Here is a 21473-nt window from a genome sequence, read left to right on the forward strand (position 1 = left end):
GCTACACTCTCAATCCATTTTTACCGGCACGGGATCGATACCTCGACGGATACAACCTTTCGCAACCCTTTAACTCCTGGGCCAAAATACTACTGTGCGGTAAAAATGTTTAGTACACGACTAGGACCTGCAATTACTACACCTTCACAGTTTGCGGAGGTGCTGTGCAGTCACACCGACGCCCAGGTACACCGTAATTAAGGGCGCAAATTAAAAGATTCATTACTATGTTGACGCATACTCGATACAATTTATTCCACCACTTAAATTTTGACTACTTTGCAGAGTTCGGTTTAAAATACTATAGTGAGCTAAAAATGCTTGACATACTTGCAATACTACATCTTCGGAGCTTCTTAAATTCCTGTGAAATTATACCATTACCCAGGAGTACGCAACACTTAAGTGTAAACGGTAAAACGCTCATTTTATATGCACCCTTAGGCTGCATTTCTTGCATTTCTGCCATTTAATACTTCCGCGGGAGATCCACATGTTTGATACAGCCTGTACAAGTACAACAAGTGCCAGGGACAACAATAGTTTGTATTTTAAAGCCACGAGGTACCTGTACACGACGTTCGAACACCTTTCAAGTACCCAAAGCAGATTAGAAGCGACAGCAACATAAACGCTGGCTTTCACAGTTGAATTTCAAGCGTGTAGCATTTTTTGGAGAAGAATCTCGCCTCCGGTGGTTCGTGGAAGGGATTCAGGATCCATGGGATCGATAAATTAAAAGCGTCCCGATCCTCCCTTTATTTCGGTGGTCGCGTGGCGCCGACAATGGCGAAGGGAGGTGCGGTTCGAACGAATAAAAGGCGAGAGATCCGACTTCGAGACACACCCGGGTCCTCCAGGTGCGAGGAAACACGCGCAGGATCTTCCTAGGATCTCCTCTCCTCCTGCGACTACGCCGCAACAGAAGAAGAAGGAGAAGCTGCTTTTCTATGGCTCCACATCGCGGCCATTCAATTTCCACGCCGCCTACGATTTAAGTGACTCCAGGTGCGACGTCGCGCGACGACGCTCGAGGGGGTTTAGCCACCTCTTCAGGTCTAAAAATAACACTCCGGTTGTTTTCCCGACCGATATCCGGGGTGCTTGTACATTTGTTTGCGCCCCTGTCTCGCGATGAATGCCATCGCGCGGTGTTACATCGTTTGGATTTTCCACTGGGTAAATATTTTTCCGTTGAAATTTTTCCCTAGCTCGAAACCTGGACGGTAGAGCACATTTAACAGTAGACTCACGGGACCTGACAAAATGACGGATTTTAAAATGTCTAATTTAATAGTGGACTGTCCCGTGCATTCCTCAAGCGGTTTTCTCAAGCTACCTGAAAAAAAACTTGAGGAAAAACGCTGTCAGGAGCAATCTAACTTTGTTTAATGACACTGTCGTCGACAGTCGAGGGACGCGAGGCTCACGGGGGTGGGAAGCGATGAAAATCTTTCACACCTTGCAGACCCCCTGCTGCAAAGGTGAATGAAACACCCGGCCGACAAAATACTCGCGTAAACGCGCAGCCCAGGGTCTCGTGGTCGCCCGTGGGCCCGTGGGTCCATGGGTTCCGAAGACGTCTCCAAGGAATTTCGGTCCCTCGGACCGCACCCCCGTAACGGTCATCGAAACCTCATCGGTTCCGGTCAATTTCGAAAATTCGAGGAATGGCCGTGTAATTGAAAAGCGTTGCGCGGGAGGAATGCTCCGTTTTGACCTTTGTCCCGGAATTTTGGAAACTTTATTGGGGTCTTTCCGGGAGATCTTTTTAAACGGGGGAAAAAAATAAGCAGGCTGCTACGTGGAAATTAGGGGTGTGGAGGAATCTGGGATGATGAGACTACGCTGAATATATAGTAGCTGCATTTTCGTTCGAGTTCAATGGTTGTTGCATGCATGTTTTATTCTGGTGTGCATTAAATTGGACGAAATGCATTCTCATCAAAATCAATGTATTATTAGGTCGGTGCATATAAAACGACCGATTTCAGAATGCAAATTTTATAAAATGATTGCCACAAAAAGTACTATTATAATCTACAGGTTTATTATGTATACCATTTAAAGGTACCTACCTAATCTTTCGGGTCATACCTTTGGTTTCTATCTGTATATGTAACTTTACTTTTAAATGAAATTTATTTCAACATCGATCAATGTGACCGACGTATATTCTGATTATACGGGTGAGAAAATAAACGTATTGACGACAACGTTACGCAAAGGTTGGTCAAAATGTGGTAGTAAATAAACGCACTAGTAGTCAATGATAGAAAAAGCTCAAAAATATAGATGATAATCTAATAAACGAGGGAGGTGAACAACCAAAAAATTCATTATTCACTGTAGTGTAACCGAAAAACACGTCATTATTTGACAGAAAATGACGATCACAATGATGCTTACTTTAGTCAATAAGTTTTATTTAGAGAAGATTATGTTTGCTTGAAGTTACTGTTATGAGTCGGACGTTTCGTATGGAACTACCTAATAAAATAAAATAAAATAAATTAGGCCCACTTTAAGAAACATGGATGAGAGCAATCTAAGAGTTCCGAACAATCTTCAGTGGCGGTAGAATAAGTTTATCTGGCTTGGGAACGTTTTTTACCGGGTACCCTGTAAAACTCACCCCCGTCCGAGCGGAGTCTCGTCGCCGGGGTGAAAAATTCGATAAATCTCTGCGAAGATAATGGAATCGTGCAGGGTAGCGTCGGATTTGCCGAGCGAAAAAATCGGCTTCCCTATCGAGAAGATAACGAGGCGTGGACCGAAAGTGACACCTGAGGTGAGGTCGTGGCGCGTTACGAGGGTAGCCAGGCATCCATCACTTCTTTGTGCGCCGGGCAAAGTAACACCTGGTTCTTAGACCCTCCCCCCTCCCTCTCTGCCCCCTTCAGTTTCCTTTGAAAGTTCGTTGCGACTGGAACCACCCCCGTGCAACAAGCCCCGAAGCGCAACGAAAAATAAACAAAAGTGCATTCGGTGATCGGTAAGCCGCCGCAAAGCCGGGATTATTTTTATTGATGAGCCCCGCGACGGAGAAAATTCGGGAAAAAGGATTTACGCGGAACGGTCCAGACTTCCTCTGTCGATGGATCAACGATTTTTTTTTTTTTTTTTTTTTTAGAAATTGCAGTACGTATACCATGTTTCCCGATGTTTCGGGGGCGAGTTTACGCAGCGAGAAATTTGTGCGGTTCGCAGAGGAACTCGTGTGGTTTCACGGCTGGATCGATTCCCCGTGGCCACAGTGACAAATTCGAATGCATCCGCGCGCTGTCGTTCGAGTAATCGATTCCGGACGTTACGCGGCGAAAATTCCTCCGCGTCATCTTCTCGGCGCAGAGATATCCGCAGCGGGAACACTCCTGCGGTGGGTTTTATAGTCTGCAAGGATGATTCGGAGAGCGGTTGAGTCAATATTCATATTTTTATTGCATTTTTAATTCGCGAGGAACGGAGAAGTCCGCTCGGGGATAGGAAAGATAGGATTTAACCGTTAGGTCTTGCTTTTTGTTAAAACCTGCGATTTTTGGGAATCTCGAGCATTGAAATAATAGTTTCTATAGTCTGGTGATGCGGTTACTGGCTGAAAATATATCCAAAAATGTTGATCGTTTCGCCATGTTAGTACAATTCTTGCTTGTATGTCCGCGAAGCTAAGGTTAGAGGATTTATTCCAGTTTCTGTTAAAATTTCCGAGCCTACAGTGACTCTGCGATCACTATAACAAATTACAGTGATTTCTCTATATACGTCACCAGGGCCTGGATGATAAACGTCGCGGAATTATCCCCATTACCGCGGAGTATACTCCGCGAGGGGCCCCGAAGCACGAGAGGCCTCGGACGCCGAGTATGTCCGTCTGTATGTATGTCTCCTGCACGATACACGACGCTGGCAAGACCCCTGTTGTTGACATATATCGAGAATTCACATAGTTTCTCAACACCGTCTATCTCAAGCCAATAAAACTACCGTTTACACGTCCGCAAAGCCGGTGCTGGATTCTCATAAGGGGATGAAGCAGTCAGGTCCGGTTTCTATTAAAATCTCCGGGTCCCAGGAGTCGCATTATCCGGCCGAGTCGTTTCCGAAAAAATAGAGGACCCCGCCGAGAGCTCATTGATCGCGACAGCGAAAATCCAGGTGTCCCGGTCCTCGGAGACCTTCATATTTTAACTCGTCAATGGCGAGAGGGCAGGAGCCAGGTGCAGGTGTCCCACCTCTTCCACGGTGGATCCTACCCCGGGCCGAGCAATAAAACGAAGAAAAGCCTGTAAGCGGGGGTGGAACGAATTTTCCAGGGTGGACAGGGTCGCTGGAACATTGCCGATCGCCGATCTATTAGGAGTAGCCACCGTGAAAGAGTTGACACGCGACCGGGATTGATGATGGCTCGATGAAACGGGGTTCCCACCCCCGCTGCAACCCTCGGGATTTTTCGATTCTACTTTGAACCGTGGAATCTTCTTCCAGACTAATTGTCCGGCGAATATGTTCGCAGATACGGTGACGATCAATCGGTGCACTGTGGACCACTTAAACCGCATAAACATGCAATAAACAAAACACAAAAATTAACACGCTCGCCCAATGCCGTTTCTTTCAATGCTAATCTGCGTTCTCAGAACGTTTGATTAAATGCAAACTCCCTTGTAACTTATTAAAACAATTTAGCAAAGGATACCATGAATATTATTCTTGTTCTATTGAATATTATACTAATTTTATTTCAACTATAAGAATGGGGACGTCTCATATGCGTGACACTGGTAGTGAACGTGATAACAAACCTGAACTATCTGTTTTTTCGTCCTTCGGCAACAATTGAAAACGCACTTCTCTTTCTGTGTGTCCGATGATTAAACTGTGGATCTTCATGCAAAATAAAAATTGTCTGCATCAGTAGCAAGAAACGGCAGACATGTGCCTCAATGAGATGAAAACAATGTGTGGACATTATTAAATTCCTGGAACCCCTCCATTGTTTTAAATCGCGTCACCCCGTTGTTGTCATAAATCTATAAAATCTGCAGTCTATAGGCCAAAAAAAAAAAAATTCTGAAAAATAATCCTAGGGGAGAAAACGACGAAAGGAAGAACATAGATCGTTTCAGTATGCAGCGATTCGTCTCCCGAAAAAGCGGGTGACCGGGTTCCACGGCAAACCCGCGAACCCGTCCGTCAGTCGGGGCCGCCAGAGTCGGCGTCGGTGCTCATTAATAACCGGTGACTCGGCGTTTATATAAATAAATTGTACGCGGTCGCAGCCACTCACCTGCGATTTGGTCGATCGCTCACTATCCTGACGTGAAAGAATCCCTCCCCGCCCCCGCGTTTCCCCTTGCTCCTCTTCGTCTCTCCAGGTGCCGTTTCCTCTCGTTCCTCGTCGCTCGGCGTCTCTCAATCGGAATTCCAAAAGGCACTAGAGCAAAGCAGCAGTGCCGGATCTATGAATGCCACGGCCCCCGATGCCTCGGTCATTTATTTCGGCGGCACGGCGGTGTACTGCCCCCCCCCCCCCAAAATGGCCGAATGAATGCCGCCTCCTCTCTTAGGTCTTCTTGCTCTCTCTCTCTCTCTCTCTCTCTTGTCTCAGAGCGCGGAGTTAGGATCGTTTTGAAAATCGAGGTCGAGGGCCTGCCCGACCAGCAGCGGCCACCGCCGCCTCCTCCGCGCTCTGCTTCTCAGACCCTCAGCTCCTCCGCAGCTCCTTCTTGCTCTTTCGACTATGCACCCGGTTCCGTGGATCCCTCTCGAGGTATCGGGCTTCGTGAAAGGGCCGGGTCGACGACGACAACCGCGCTGCTTCCCATCGGGCTCCTTTCTTAGCCGGCGAGGTGACTAGAGACGGCCCTGGCCTCGCTAAATTTTTAATCCCGGAATTTGCCGCACGCCATCGATTCCTGACACTCTGCAACACAGCACAGTGAATTCTCGATATGTGTCAACAACACGGCTGTTGCCAGTGTTACGAGCCAGGGCTGCGAGCAACGCGAGAGGCCGGCGAAGGGTTATTAACCCCAGGAATATGGTTTCAATTTGTTAGTTAGGTACGCGGACGAACCCAATGCGATTGACGTCGAGGACGAACCCGATTCGACATCAGGGAGCCTCTAGGAATGGAGTCAAACGCAGACGAACCCGGTGCGAAACCGGGGAGCTGCTAGGAGGGTGAAACTTTGTGAACGAACCCAATGCGAAATTAGTGAGTCACTGGGAGGTTGGATAACTCACAGACGAACCTGATGCGAAATCAGGGAGCTGTAGGATGCGGACGAACCTGATGCGAAATCTGGGAGCCGCTAGGATGGTATAGTTTTTGTGAACGAACCCAATGCGAAATTGGGGAGCCACTAGGTTGGAGGAATCTCTGTTGGACTATGGTTTCTCGCGGACGGAGCGGTAAGATTGTATCGTGTGGGAACGTTCAATTATTGGGTTAGGAGATTTGGGCAATAATTAAGGGGTTTTTAGATTGCGCGATTTACCAAACAAGACGAATATATTATATTCTGAATTGAATGTTGTTACAAGTGTTGGTGTCGCGATTGAATTGAGAGTAAGTGTACAATATACAATGAAAATATTGTTAGCTGTGGATGGTCGGTGTTGACGCACTGGCAATGCGGGGTCTAAGAGTAATTGTTAAATGCCAAATAGAAGTTTTACCGAACTAACGGAATCTGTAAGGTTAATTCTGATTCGAAGGGAACTTTAACCCGAACTCACTAGAATTGACTCTTACAAATGTGACACGACGTGACTGTACACGTGACTGCACGATTACTGACCGAAGAGGATGAAAATGCGCGGGTTTAGATATTAGAAAAATGAATAGGGTGCTCTGTTTATAATTTGATGTCATGTAACACTCTAGTTTTTTGTTGCTTCTAATGAAATCCGGCCTCAGTTAGATTTTTGTTAAAAGAGGTTAATAAGAGGTTGTCTAGGCTATTTCCTATCAGAAACTTAATTGACGGATTTCAGAAGGGAGTGTTCTAGAGATTTTTACATTAAGAGATCATACGGTGTCTTTCCATAAATAAAAGGGGCCTGTTGGGACGCTTTTCGTTCTCAGGAAAAGAGATTAGAAAATTCTAATTGAAATTGAACGCGGAGAAAACTTCTCCATACGTAACATCGGCGTCATGTATCGTCCAGGAGAAATACGTGTTATCAGTAGAATCAGCAAGGATCAGAAATGCAAAGTCCGAAATTGCAGGTAAGACCTTATTGGATACGTCTTAAATGTTCATGGTCCGAAGAGGTTGCTCTCTGTTTCATTTCAGAACTTTCTACAATCTCATATAATTAAATTTTATTTTCATGACATAGTAACCTATTTTACATACTGAACGGCACAGGACTAGCAAGTTCCGTCGTATCTCGAAAACTTGAATCCCGTCGACTCGATTTTGGCGCCATTCGAATCGGAAGGAAAACGTGCATAAACCCGGTGCTCTGTACAATAAGAAACTGGAATTCTTTTCTCGTTATTCGGTGATTCGCACCACTGTGTGCTGGGAGGGAGGCCCGCGCGGTGGAAAGATGAAACTGTCGTTCTCGGGAAAGTTGCAGGAGCGATCAAACTTTATTCGTAATACTTTTATCGGAGACACATTCGCTCGTTTCAATTATTTGTCCATTTCCTGCAGGGGGTGCGGAGGAGGAGGAGAGGATAGAGTGTTAATGCGGTGATAACGGCGAGGCTTAATGGATTCGTTTAATTTTCGGCTGCGCACGAGTTTCTATTAAGGCTCGCACGGATCGCTCGCCGGATGATTATCCGTATTCCTTGAAGCCGCGGACCGCGATTTACGCCGGCTTTCCATCACTTTTCACCGGGAGGTGCTCGCGTCTCTGTATAAGTCGCCATTGAATTCGTTTCGCTCGAGCGACTCGTGCATTGCGGATAGTCGGGGCGGGTCGATCGCGCCCGTAAAATATTTAACGAGGCAGTTTCGCGGAGCGTCTTTGTAAACGTTATGAATATCGCAATAAAATATATGTATATATATATACGTATGTGTATATATATTTGTGGGCCGAGGGAAAGTGTGTGTGTGTGTGTGTGGTAGGGCACACACAAGTCTGTCGCATACAAATGGCCGAGAAGACTCTTCTTCGAGGAACTCTTTCCTTCCTCCGCCCGTTAACTCGCTCACCAACTTCCACCCCCTTCGGCGAACCGTTTCTTTTTCCCTTTCCGCGGGTCTTCGAGGCTCTACTCGCAGTTCTGGGTGTCGAAGAGCCTCGTAAAAACACTCCGACGACCCGTAATGCGCATAGTTTCTCCAAGCACCGGGCATAACGTTTAATTTTAGCTTTAACCGCCATCGGGAGCCGTGATTCTGCACCCCTTTGTCCCGCGCGCGCTCTTGGCGAAACCAGCTGCGATCCTCCGGCGAAATTTGCGACAAATACACTGGTTTGCGCGTATAAATAATCCCCGAAATATTGGCTTCCTACCTGCAATCGTTTCTGAAGAAGACAATCCTGTTTAACACCCTTATAACGAGGGGTTTCGCAAAATCGGCGATAAATCGATTGGATTTGTTATTAGAATGGATGTTTAGACGTAGCTTATGAACTCTACGGCTTATTTAGGATTCTAACTAAATTCTAAACACTCTGAAATTGTATTTAATCGTAATGAAGTCTGTGTTGCCTTGCCCAAAGGAATAACTGGACGCAATCTTGCTCAAATGGACAACAAAACTTGGCATTCTTCAATCAGTTTTCGTCAGTATTATACGTGTTACAATAATCTCTTGATGGTTCACACTGTTTGACATTTCTCCGAGTTGTCATCAATTTTCCTAAAGCGAGTAATAACGCTGTTCGACATTTTCCCCAGAAGTCTTCAATTTTCAGAAAGCCAGCAATATTAAACGGAAGCATATCGCACCTAATAATCTATATTTTTATTATTACTTTCCATCTTTATTAATTCAACGTGGCTTCCTATAACCGATTGTTAAATACTTCTCAGTGTCGGTGCAATATACAGACGTCATTCATGAAGGGTTAAATGTCAAAAATCCCACTATGTCGTTTCCGGGGCCATTAAATTATTTTTTATCGTAAACATGAGAGATCGCACGGGTCTCTAACCAATGGATTTCCTTTGTTCCAGACGCTGCAGCTCCATCAGCAAGGACCTCCGTCCCGGTGAGTGCAGTCTGACACCCGGGTCGTTTCTTTAGATGCGATCGAATCGATTCCGGGAGGTGCGTGCGAAGGGCTCGATTCCGCGCGAGCGGTTCGCTCTTAGCGCGTCCGTTAATCCTCGATTCTTGGATCGCGTTTATTTAAACCCCGCGCAGTACAGGATCGCTGGTTGAGATTCGCTCGCGTTGGAGTCTCTGCGGAGGGTTTGTTGCGGGGGTGGTGGTGCTCGGAGGGTGGATTGAAAAGGGGTGCGGCAGAGGTGCTCTGCGGAGGCGTGCACCCGGTAAGATTTAATGTGATCTGGCTGTGGTGTCCTCTTTCCCTCTCTCTCTCTCTCTCACTCTCTCTCTGTTTCTCTTCCGAGGTGGTTCTCTTTTCTTTTCATCCGCCACCCCCCAATCAGCCTTTTTCCTCGCGCATCCACCGACGCGGCCGTCCTCCAGGCATTTTCAACCCCCGAAAACCCTCGACTGCTTCTGCGGAAGAGGGACAGCCTCGCGGGAACGAAGGAAACGTGGATGGAAGGAGCGAGATAGACAGAGACAGAGGAGTGAGAGAGAGAGGAGTAGAGAGAACGGATGGTCCTGAGGGTGGAAGAGCATCCCTCTCGGCGGCGTCACCTCGAGGGCCCAATTAGCGCCAGCACGAGTGTCATTCCGCCGCGGTTTCCGCATACTGGCTGCCGTTGACTGGCGTTTTCTGCGGTTTCGTTTCTCCCACGTAGCGGCCGTTATGCAGAGCTCCGTTCCTCGTCGTTCCATCGTCGTTCCTCGCGCTGCTCCGCTCTGCACCGCTCCGTGCGTGAGCTAGATATCTTCAGCACCACCCCCGCCCTCGGCTGGGTTTCGCGGCTCCTATGGCTGACTGACTGACTGTGGCTGACTGGTCCTACCCGGACTGGTTCGTGACTGGTTCGTCCCGCTTGCCCTCGCCCACCCTCTTCGTTTTCTTCTCGTTTCTCAGGCCGTCGCGTCGACGGCGGGAGCTTGAACCAGCTCCGGCAGCCAGTCAGCCGGCGCGGCGGTCTCCTTCGAAACGAGGGAGACAGAGTGCATTATCCAATTTTCTAGCAGATATTTCACGATATAATAATTGGGCATTCAACGCGAGCCCTCTCTCTCTCTCTCTCTCTCTCGCTCTCTCTTCCTCCCCCCGCAGTCACTCCCTCTCGGCTTTCACTCCGCAGGAGAGAGGATCGTTGAATTATATTCCCCGGGCAATGGGTGAGGGGCTGCGCGCAAACGGGCAACGAGCGAGGGCCAACCCGGCACGGGGCACCAATGGAAACATTTTCCATCCGTAGAATGCGACGGATACCGTAAGGATCTTCTCCCTCTCTCTTACTCTCTCTCTCTCTGTCTCTCTCTCGCTCGTTCTCTCGGAGTCCCGCGCCGCCTCCCCCGACCTCTTCGTTATTCTTCGAAGGCTCTCGGTTCCTCCGATGTCTCTTCCAGCCTTTTGCTCTTCCACCCTCCTCCCGGCCGGTTATTTCCATAACGACACTTTAAGCAACGTTAATTATTGTCGGCGTAATGAGCTCGAGGAAGTCTTCCAAGATGCAGACTCGCTCGCCCCCGCAACTCGCTCTCCGTTCGTCTTCTTCTTTTCCGCCCCCGGACGCACCCCCCTGCTCCAAATGTCAAAGGCTCACTCACTCCCTCTTCCTCTCTCTCTCTCGCTTCTCCACCCGGCGCTCGCGATCCCACGGGATATCTCGCGGATCTGCATCACCGCGTCTTTCCGCGGAGCTGATCTCGTTAAGGGACCTCCTTCGTTCTAACGCCGACGCCCAGTTGCGCCTTGTTAGCGCGTCTCGGCGAGTTTAGCCCTCCCCCGCAACCCCCGCAACACCCGCAACGACGGAAACGAGGCTCGAGGATCGTGCGTTTAATGACGCGTGCGCTGCCTGAGCGAAAATTAGTCGAGGATCGAACTGGGCTAGAGATCAACCACCCCAGCGCTTATCCACCTGCCACGTGCTAACCCCTTGAAATGACGTCTGCGAGACCACATGGAATCCTTGACGATCCAGGATTCCTTCTCGAACAAGTTTCTTTTCTTTTGCGTTTGTCGTTGCGGTGGTCTTTTCGAGACGATGGGAACGGTTATACTTTTTCCGACCCAAGAACGCGTTGCGCGATTTTTTCATGGTAAAAATTGAAATTGTTTGCAGGGGCAAGGGGTTTGTACTGGATCGAGTGTATTGGCAGGTGGTATCTGGTTCGCTGTTTTTGTGAAAGCGTTTTCCGCGCGATCCCGTAGGAATTAAGAGGGCCCGGAGTCATCCCTTAAGTCCCCGCCCCGGAATTATTTCGGCTCTCCCTCTCTCTCTCTCACTCTCTCTCCCTCACTCTCTTGGCCTGTGTCTCCTCGCGGCGTTGTTGTGCCGAGGGCGACAATAAAGCTCGGCTTTGGCCCGCTTCAGCTGTCAATCAGCGGCTGTCGGCTCGCATTTTATTGACCGCCGGCGAACGGTACCCGGGGTTCGTTATAATAGCTGTTTCGGGAATCTCGAGCGTTCGCACGAGATCGCCCCGGAAATCCTCGTAGAATTCCGTGACGCGACCGTTTCCATCCCCGGCGAATTAATACCGATACCCGAAAGCCCGCCTTTGTTCGACGAACGCGCATGAGAGAGAGAGCCTCCGCCACGGAATTAAACCGACACACCGCCGGGGATGTTCAAATGGGCCTCCGGTGGCTCCGGTTCGCACTCGAGTTGGAGCTCGGGGCCACATCGCAAGTGACAAGCTTGTGTCTTAGCTCTGTTTCAGTTTCCCACCGACAGATTTCGGTGGAAAACGGTCGAAATAGTTCTATCTTCGGATAGAGAGCTCTGAGGGGGCGTGGCTTAACTTTATTGGGGCCATGTGACAACCTAACAGGGCCTTGTGAATCTGTGTTTGACCTAGAGTGATACAGAAGTATGCAGATTTCCCTGAATCTTGTCAAAGTTTTGAAAGAGAACTGCCCATTTCGCTATCTTTATATAGAGGGCCTTAAAGGGGCGTGGCTTAACTTTAATGGGGCCATGTGACAACCTAACAGGGCCTTGTAAACCTGTGTCTGACCCAGACTGATACAAAAGAATGTAGATTTCTCTGAATCTTGTCAAAGTTTTGAAAGGGAACTGCCCGTTTTGCTCTCTTTATATAGAGGGCCCGAAAGGGGCGTGGCTTTGTTGCTCTAGATATAAAGGCATCCAGAACGGGGTCCCACAGAGCAAACCGTGCGTACGCCTATTCTAAAGCTACTTAAAAGATCCCAAGTCTCTTTAAATCTTGTTAGAGTCTCAACAGTGGTTTGCTTACACCACTGTCCTTGTCCAGAGTACTCCAAATGGGCGTGGCTTCGTGGCACCCGCGGCAGAGCCGGTCCATAGCTCCGCAGAGCAATCCAAGCCCACAGACGCAACAATCATCGAGTATACGAGCATCGTTTGATTCGCGAGACCACCATGGTCGCTGTAGAGGTGGTCGGAAAAAGGGGCTGAAGTGGTCCGAAAGTGGGAATCCACAATGATGTCGTTAGGCCCGGCACGAACGGCGACAACTCTTTCCCTTTACTTGGTGTACCGAGTGTCATTCAATTGCGCATCCCAATTAAATAACAGGCAAAAGGGCGACGTAGCGTCGCGTACCGTCCCGACGCCCCCTAATTGCGAAGCCTGGAGGACTAGCAGCAGCAGCAGCAGCAGCAAGCAGCATCAGTAGTAGAAGAAGGAAGAAGAAGAAGAGCGACGGGGGTGGCTGTGTTCGAGGGGTCGGTAGAAACGAGAGATAAACACTCGCCACGGGGATGAGACGCTCTCCCCGAATGGCGGGATGGTAGAACGAAACGAACGAACGTGCGATTCGTTTCCTTTAATTCCCGCGTCTCTTTCTTGTGCCTCGATCTTTTAGCGCGCGGCGAGCCGCAAGGGGCATGCGCTCTCTCGGGGGGAGAGACGATGAAACAAAAAAAAAAAAATTGAAATTAACCATCGGACCCACGCGCGCGCGCGCGTGATATTTCGTATCCACGTCGGGGTGAAATTCGACGCTTGCCTCGCTTCCAGAGAAAAAGAGGTCGCCGGCTAATAGGAGGTGTGCGCGGGTGTTGCTTTCGAATTTCCGAAAAAAGGTGGAAAAAGAACACACACACGCGCGCGCACACGGGAGAGAAAGAAGAGGAGGAAGATTCGCAGTGCGCGTGCAGCGGCGCATCCGCCGCGTCTGTGTGCGCTTTCTCTCTCTCTCTCTCTCTCTTTCACTCCGACATGTCGTCTCTCGTTCGCTCGCGCCAGCTCGCCGTTTCTCTCCTGTACAGCATTAAAGAGTAACGTAATTAGCACAGGCAAATGAACTAATTACCAGAATACGAATGACGAGGCAGCCTGACAAAAGAGCTGCTCTTATTCGTCTCGCTCCGTTCTTCGCGTCGCGCGTTCAACGCGTCTTTCTCGTCGCGCGTTTTTCCCATCGTTCCGATGCAACCTCCACGGCTCCGCTCAGCCCAGCTCCGCTCTGCTCGGCTCCGCTCGCGTCCTCCTCGCTCGACGACGACGACGACGACGACGACGACGATGACGACTTCGCACAGACATCCGACGCTGCACAAACGGCCCTCCCAAGAATCAAAATGCTAATTAAAGGCTCCTCTCACCCGGCTAAAGGAGTGAAAAAGGGACGCGCGCGACAGACGACAGGATGCGCAATGCCAGAGGGGGGGGTGGGGGTAGCGAATATTCGCGAGCGAGTAGATCCTCGGGGACCCGAAGCGCAAGGCTCTCTCGTTCCGAGCCGAGCAAAGGAGACGTCCCATTGACGACACACTGACATCCCTTTCTCTATTTATCGAGCCCTTTGAACCCGCTGCTTTGTCCTCCGTAAGCTACGTCTCGGATTCATCCCCCAAGACTGCACCAGAGATCGTGCGAACATTTTAATTCGATCCGTGCTAATTATTTATTTCAGAGGCGTCTCTGGTCCTGCTTTAATCCTCTATCAAACTACCAAGCTTCAGCAAGCTATGCTTTATCAGGCTGTACTGTTTTTAAGAAGTTCGTTGTCTGCTGTGTTTCCTAGTTCCCTGCGTTTTATTGTTTTACCACCACTTCGTTGGTCCAGGAATTTATTTCTGTTCATTTGGATCTTATTGACATTCTGCGAGGTAGCTTCTGTCACACTCATCATCCACAAATTGTAACGCGAGGACAACTCTTTAATGTTGTTTTAAAAAGTAGTTCAAAGGAGTTGTTTCGTTAGTAATGTACACTACTTCGCGAGATGTTGATACTCGAATTGTTATCACTGCAACGAAAAAATGATGAATTGCTTCATAAAACTACGACCAAAGGCACTATATAAACCAAAGGTTTGCGTGTCAACCAAATGGTCCTTTATGTAACAAAGGGGTAAAAAATGGCCGCCTATCGGCTACAATGGGGCCGGATTCCCTTAATTAACAAGTCGAAGGAGCAGAGAGCGACAGTGGCGACGTATCCAGGATTTGGAGGAGCGTGTTGCTTTCATCGTGTAAAAATGAGAGGGACAGAATGCTGGCCTTTGGGTACTGCGCTGGTCGGAAACGAAGTGCAGGAGCCCGGGCGTCGTCGGATGGTGCAAAATGGAAACGCCGTAATTAGTATGCGCGTCCGCACGTTATGCACGCAACGGCACTCAGTTTCGCTCACCACCCTCGCCTCGGTGGCCGTGTAGGAGGGTCGCGGAGCCGGGGGTGTGGTGTTGCAATTCGCACTTATGTCGAGCAAGTGCAGCAACACCGGCGACTTCATCGAGGCGTGCATACCTGGGCGTCTTTAATGCGTGCATCCACAGTGCACACACACACAGAGAGAGAGAGAGAGGGAGAGAGAGAGAGAGAGAGAGAGAGAGAGAAACGCATGAAACTCCGCGGCGAAGGGGCCGGCGAAAGTGGGCGTCGGTGTGCGTGCCGACGACTGACAGTTCTTCGGCCGTCGTTGCTGTCGCCGTCGTCGTCGACGACGTCGTGACACGCATCGTGAGCACGCCGCGTGCGTCGCGACGCGGAAGTGTCGCCCTTCGCACTCGCGCGCGAAAGAGCAAGCCCAAGTCGGTCGACCGACTGACGGAAAGGGAGCCAAAGAACAGGGAAAGGATAGAAGAGACAGAGTGAGAGAGAGAGAGAGAGGAGAGAGGAAGCAAATCGAGAAACAGAGACCCTCGACTACCGTGCGCATCCTAATTGAGAATTCAAATCCACTTTCCTCAGAGGTGGATCGCCCAAGGATGCACATGCGATTTTTTTCAAAGGAAACTGCACGCGATCTGGCGATTACAATTTTTTGCGCGTTATCCTACGGGGCTTGTAGTGTACAAAAATATATTTTTATTCCATTTTTAATTACTAGGGTTATTGTGAAAATATTGTAGCTCCTAGACTTCTGCTACCTCCAGGAATGGAATCATTGTTGCACACCAACGACAGGAATCGCCAGAAGCACAATGAAATAATTATTTACACACACTGTATTAGTGTCGCAACAAGCCCCATTAATTTTCTTCGGCACGTGATGTACAGCATTCCCTAAAAAAAAAAAAATCGTAAATGTCCCGTATTTTTCGGCCTCTTTCTCGAGCGCGATGCAGGCCGGCCGTCTCAAAAGCACGGCCGTTGATCGGATTTTGATTTCCGTCGACACAGGGCTCCATCCAGCGGTTTTTCCAACGATCTTTCTCCCTTTTCCAGCGGCTCGCAAATCGGTGTGGTGCGGGACGGGGGAACAGGCAGCGAGAGGATTTCGCGAGCGCGCGACTCTTTCACAGCCCTGTCCCCGGGCATTCTGGCTCGCGCCGCGATCATTTGATCATCCAATAGCGATCGGAGGCTTAAAGCGAGACCGCGGAGTGCTCGACATCAAACGCGGGCCGAAAAGCTGCTTGGGTACCGCTTCCGCTCCGCGCCGCTTCGTTTCCGCTTCGTGTCGCTCCGCGCGCCGCTTTGAGCGCATTCGCGCACGGCGCCATCCGAGCAGAACACAGAACGCTCTTTGACGCTCGGCTTTGTCTCGCGTGACGCGGCGGCTTTCATCGTTAAACCCCGCGCGACACTCCGCGATGATCCCCGACAATCACCGGGAAATTAGCTCGCGAGCTAATTATCGCTTTCGGGATCCGCGCAGCGAGTCGACGAGGACGGACAAGAAAGCGGAACGAAAGCGGAGCGAGAGGGAGAGAGAGAGAGAGAGAGTGAGACACACACCTCGTGTCGATCCTTTTCAGTTGCTCCGTTTGCTCCGCTCGCTCCGCTTTGCTCTGCTTTGCTCTGCGCGTTGTGCTCGCAAGCGTTTTTTCGTCGGGTATCGCCGGTCGCCGGATGCTTGAAGCGGCACGCTCGACTCGCTGCTTAGGGCCAGGCCGCCTCGGCTCGAGCCGAGGCCGCTTAAGCCGCTCCGCACGCGGATCAAACGCGTCTCCGCGCGCCGCGCCGCTTCCTTTCTCCGCACGCCCTTTCCGTCGCGCCTTTTTCGCCTTTCGCCAAGGCCTGCCGCTTAATTCAGCCGCCAGCCGGACGAGTGAAAAGCCACGGCTTCTCTCTCTCTCTCTCTCTCTCTCTCTCTCTCTCTCTCTACGCTCCCGAAAACACCCTCTCCCACTCTCTCGCGAAGCTTTTTTGTCGCTCGATGCGTAGGAGGCGCGTCAAAGCGACCTCGCGTAACGACGACACCTCGCGCGTCAAAGAACCGCGAATCGCCCGGAGGTCGCGACTCCCACAGATTGCGAGTCGCAGTTTTCATCTTTTTTCCACCCCCTTGCATTCCCTTCGATTATCCCCGCGATATCGACGTGGTTTTTCGTTGCACGCTGTTGGACTCCGGATTAGCGAGTCGAGCACAACGCTGAAAGTCTCTCAGATCGCGGTTTTAAATAATACAGTGAATTCTCGTTATAAGTCAGTTGAGCGGTTCCGGCGACTGACAGTTAGACAAAATCCGAGGTTCTCGCCGAACGTTGCATTTGAAATACACAGTGCACGCTGGAAACTCAAATGTCACTATCCGTCTCTAAGTCATAAATCTATGACTACTGACGAATAGTGACAAGAAGGCTGAGAAAATGTCTTTCTCCGATACCATGTTTTGCACGTAGACACGGACAGCGAAGATCGAGATCGGAGTATACACCAGCGATGGTGTGGTGAAGCTAGCACTGACTTGCAACGGGACTTCACTGTATATGTCAACAATACGGGACTTACTTGCCGGCGTCATGTATCGTCCAGCGCCGTGTTATGTTTACACTCTTCGGCGTCCGAGGCCTCTCGAGCTTCGTGGCCCCTCACGGGGTATACTCCGCGGTAGTGGGGATAATTCCGCGACGTTTATCATCCAGGCCTCGGCGACATATATAGAGAAATCACTGTATAGGGAGAATTTTGGTATGGAGGGGATGACGTGGAAGGAACTCGAGGAGGCTAAGGTTTTTTGTTTATATTAGGAAATTTCTTATGAGATTTATTATTACATAATGCTTAGTACAGAGTATTACAAAGTATATTGTTTTGGTCTGGTCACTAATTTATTTTGTTAGGAATAGCCGGGTTATATCCAACAACGCGTTGATGCAGCGTTATTATTTCTTACCGGTCTGTTTTTTTTCCCAGCAGCGTGACGACGCGCGTTTTGCGTATCGATTTTGAGAACGCGGACGAGTGGCTTCTTTCTCCGCATCGTTAGCCTAGTTTCCATCCGCTCCGGCTGCTCGAGAGCCCAGCACCGGGAACAACACGAGGTTCGGTGTAAATTAAGGGCTATAATTCACAAGCGACTCGAAAGAGAGAGAGAGAGAGCGAGAGAGAGAAAGAGAGAGAGAGAGAGAGAGGACGCCTAATGAGAGAACGCCCCGTCATTCGGCGTCATCTGCGCGTCTTCGCAGGCGGCTCTCTCTTTCCGACGAGGCGACGAAATCGCATCGTAACTGTTCTCGATCCATCACTGTACTATGATACTTCGACGAGCGGAGTTTGGCTCGCGAACCGGGGAACGGAAACCACCCTTCCTCGATCACGGTGCTTCCTTATGGCTCGTGAAATCGACTCGGGGAAACAGACTATTTTTATTTGTCAACTGGCGAAACATACAAACCATTGGGAAAATGTCGCTGGGAAATAGATAGTTGGAAAAATGGGAGAAAGAGAAAGAGAGTTGAGGGTTGAAGACAATGAACCACTTGTTCGCCAAACTCGAGTTCACACCCTTTGATTTCATTTACTTGTGCACGAGGGACGAAATTCTTCCACGGTAGAGATAGTTGAAATATGGAGACAGCCTCAACAGTTAAAAGATACTTATGCAAACAATGAATAGATTCCAGAAGAAAGGAATTGTCTTTCATAAAAATCCTGACAAGCGATGTGATCTTCACGCAGATATAGATCTTTCAGGACGATTTTATGCAGATTTTAATTGGACACACATTTATTTAAATTACTAGAACTTCTGCCTTCGTACGGAAACGAAGAACTTTCTCAAACGTGCGCGAACTTCCTCAAACTCTAACAATTTATTTAAACTCTTAGAGCTTCTGTCGAGATTACACGGAAACAGAAGTTCCCGTCAAACCTGCTCGAACTTCCTCGAAAGTCGATCAATTCTCTAACAGCGTGGGCGTGTTGTCACACCCGCGCGAGTGATCCGGAGGGTTAAAACGAGACCGGCAAAACTAGCGATTGCTATACCGCCGCGGGTTAAAGCGCGGGGAAACGAGGCGATTGTTGGCCGCATCTACCGATTGAATGGAATAGAGCAGCTGAAAGGCTAACATTAGCATTCGAGACGGTTCGGGGGGTCGCGTGGGCTTTTTTCCAACCTTTTTCTTTTCTGTCGTTTTTTCTTTTTTAAGAGGGAAGAAATAGAGCGGCGTGCCCCGTTAGCCAGGGCGACGACGACGACGTCGACGTCGACGTCGAGATACGCGGCCGGAGCGAAAACACAACGACACCCCTGGCTCTCGCTGTTCATCATTGGCTGCACCTTTTCACTGGTGCAGCGCGTGCTGTCGTTGCATCGTCCCTTTGTTCGTCAGCCTGCCGCTTCCGGTTACCGTTCGACGGCGGATTCCGCTCTCGCGAAAAGAAGAAGCGCCTCTGCTCTGTCGCGTTTGTCCCGGGCCTCTATCGCGAGATTGGCGCAGACACCGGGCCATCATTCTTCTAACAACGAGAACTGTCCGCGAAAATTGGTTATTGGCCCGGGTTCATGCAAATTGGGCTTTGTTCAACCTGCATCTGAAAAATCCTTGTTAAGCCTTCATAGAGCCTTCTAGGCACAGTCCACTTGGATCTGGTGAATATAAAGTAGAAGATGTTTGTCGGTACAATTCAAGTTTCAGCTGACTCGTTCTCGTGTTTCTGGGCCATGAAGTCGTAATAAATAAATATATATTTACAAGCCAAGTTCTTGCATCGTACAACACGTGGAGGTAAACCATTTTTCGCTAAAGCGCCAAGTGCGCTATCTGAAGCTGTGCTCAATTAATAGCTGAACGATTCAACACACAGCTGTGACACCTAAAAATACCGTGTTCTAGCTACCGTGCTCGACGCACCAGATTCTTCGGAGGCTGCAGAACTTCGGTCCGACTACCAGAAGATCGTCGTTCGAGCTCGATCTTCCAAAAACTGGTTGGCAGTTAGGCTCCGGATGACGGTGGCAGGAAAAGGTGTAGAGCCGGGGCAGGTCTTTCAATTAGGAAAACGAAGCGGTGGCGGGTTGGGGGTGGCGCGAGGGGTTGCAGAGGGTGGTTCTGGAACTAGGAAGCGGCGGGAAGAAAGGAAGGAGAGTGGAGAGATGGAAACAGCGGAGAGGAGGTCGAGGACGATGACTGCGTGAAAACGGCACACGAAGACAACGCTCTCGGCGCGCGACACTCTCGGCCCTCTCGTTGTTAATCGTTGGTTGCACCCTTTCACGGCTGCGCTCCGGCGCACGCCAGTTTTCTCGCTCCTGCCCTTTTGTCCATTAGCCTCATCCCGAGTCGACGATGGTGTGTGCCGTTCCCGTTTTCGCGCTCTTTTCTCTCTCTCTCTCTCTCTCTCTCTCTCTCTCTCTCCTTCCGGGAGAACGGTATGTGTGTGTGTGTGTGTGTGTGTGTGCGTGCGTGTGTACGCTTCGAACCGAGAACCGCGTCCCCCGCCTCGAAGACTCCTAAGAACGTGGCTGGCCAGGTGTGAACGGTGAACACCGTCGATCCTTCCGCCACCCCTTCCAACCACCCCGTCCGATTTACCCTTAGTTTCTCGCGCCCTGGGCGTCTTCCGCAACGGAGGACCATTCGCGAAGCTGGCTTATTAAGCGAGACCAGCCCCCGGAGAACAATAAAACCGCGGCCGGATCAAGCCCCAGCGGTTTTCCAGCGAGAAATCCGGCGCGCGAGGCGAAGACGCTCCGGAGGCCACGGATTTCGGATAACGAAGTCCCCCGGGTGTGAATCCGACGACCACCCATCTGCAAATTGCGGCCTCCTCCCCAGGAAACGCTGTCTTCCCGAGGAATCCTCGCTGAAATGCTCGCAAACCACCCCACCCCCCCACACCCTCCCCGGATGCTTATTAACCACTCATACTGTACCATCGATTCACACTAATCACGATTTCCAACAGAATACATTTTACCTTGCACAAACAACTGCAGTCCAGTGATAATGATAACAGTCGTAGGGTAAGAAGATTCTCGAAGATTTTGCAAAACGAAAATGGCCGGTTCCACTCGAGGAACCTGCAGTCTCGTATCGAGAACAATGGGTGCAGCTTCGCGCACGTTCTTGCGTGCATCCTCCGCTGCAATGGCCGGCTATTTGCCCCCTCTCGCATTAATCGTTTCGTCGATACATCTGTTATCCTTGATTTTTCGTTTTTGTATTCGTCTGTTCCCACCCCCTCCCCTCCCTCGGACCATTTAAATCGTCGCGTTCCGCGATTTATCCATTCCCGATGCAACGGGGTTTTGCAGATGCAACGAGTTGCCGAGGGAACGTTTTCTGCAGCGGGTCTGCGAGCGCGCACCCTTTTCCCGACTGTTAGCTAGTTAACAATAAGACGTAATTATTTGTTTCACCGTGGCCGGCCCGGCTGAAACGAAATTATTTTTTAAAGTACCTCGTTAAGTATATTTGCCTCGTTCGCTCGGCACCGAAGTACGCACAAAGCGAGCCAAGGAGTTAAACAAGCAACCCCCGACTTTGTATTTCCCGCCAGACCGACGCCCAGGCGGAACTTACCTCCAGGGAGTTTCTCTTGCCGCGAGTTTCGTTTCTCGTTTCTGTTCCCGC

General features: G+C 50.0%; 1 protein-coding gene across 1 annotated transcript in view; it reads left to right on the top strand.

The window, feature by feature from the left end:
- Soxn (SRY-box transcription factor soxNeuro) overlaps positions 1–21473 on the top strand; it is a 404681-nt gene that overhangs the window by 59305 nt on the left and 323903 nt on the right. The window contains exon 3 of the transcript XR_013082871.1: positions 9149–9183. The gene's annotated coding sequence lies outside the window, so the exon portion shown is untranslated. The remainder of the gene's footprint in view (positions 1–9148; positions 9184–21473) is intronic.

Source organism: Halictus rubicundus, chromosome 1 (genome assembly GCF_050948215.1).
Source record: "Halictus rubicundus isolate RS-2024b chromosome 1, iyHalRubi1_principal, whole genome shotgun sequence".
NCBI classification, from domain to species: domain Eukaryota; kingdom Metazoa; phylum Arthropoda; class Insecta; order Hymenoptera; family Halictidae; genus Halictus; species Halictus rubicundus.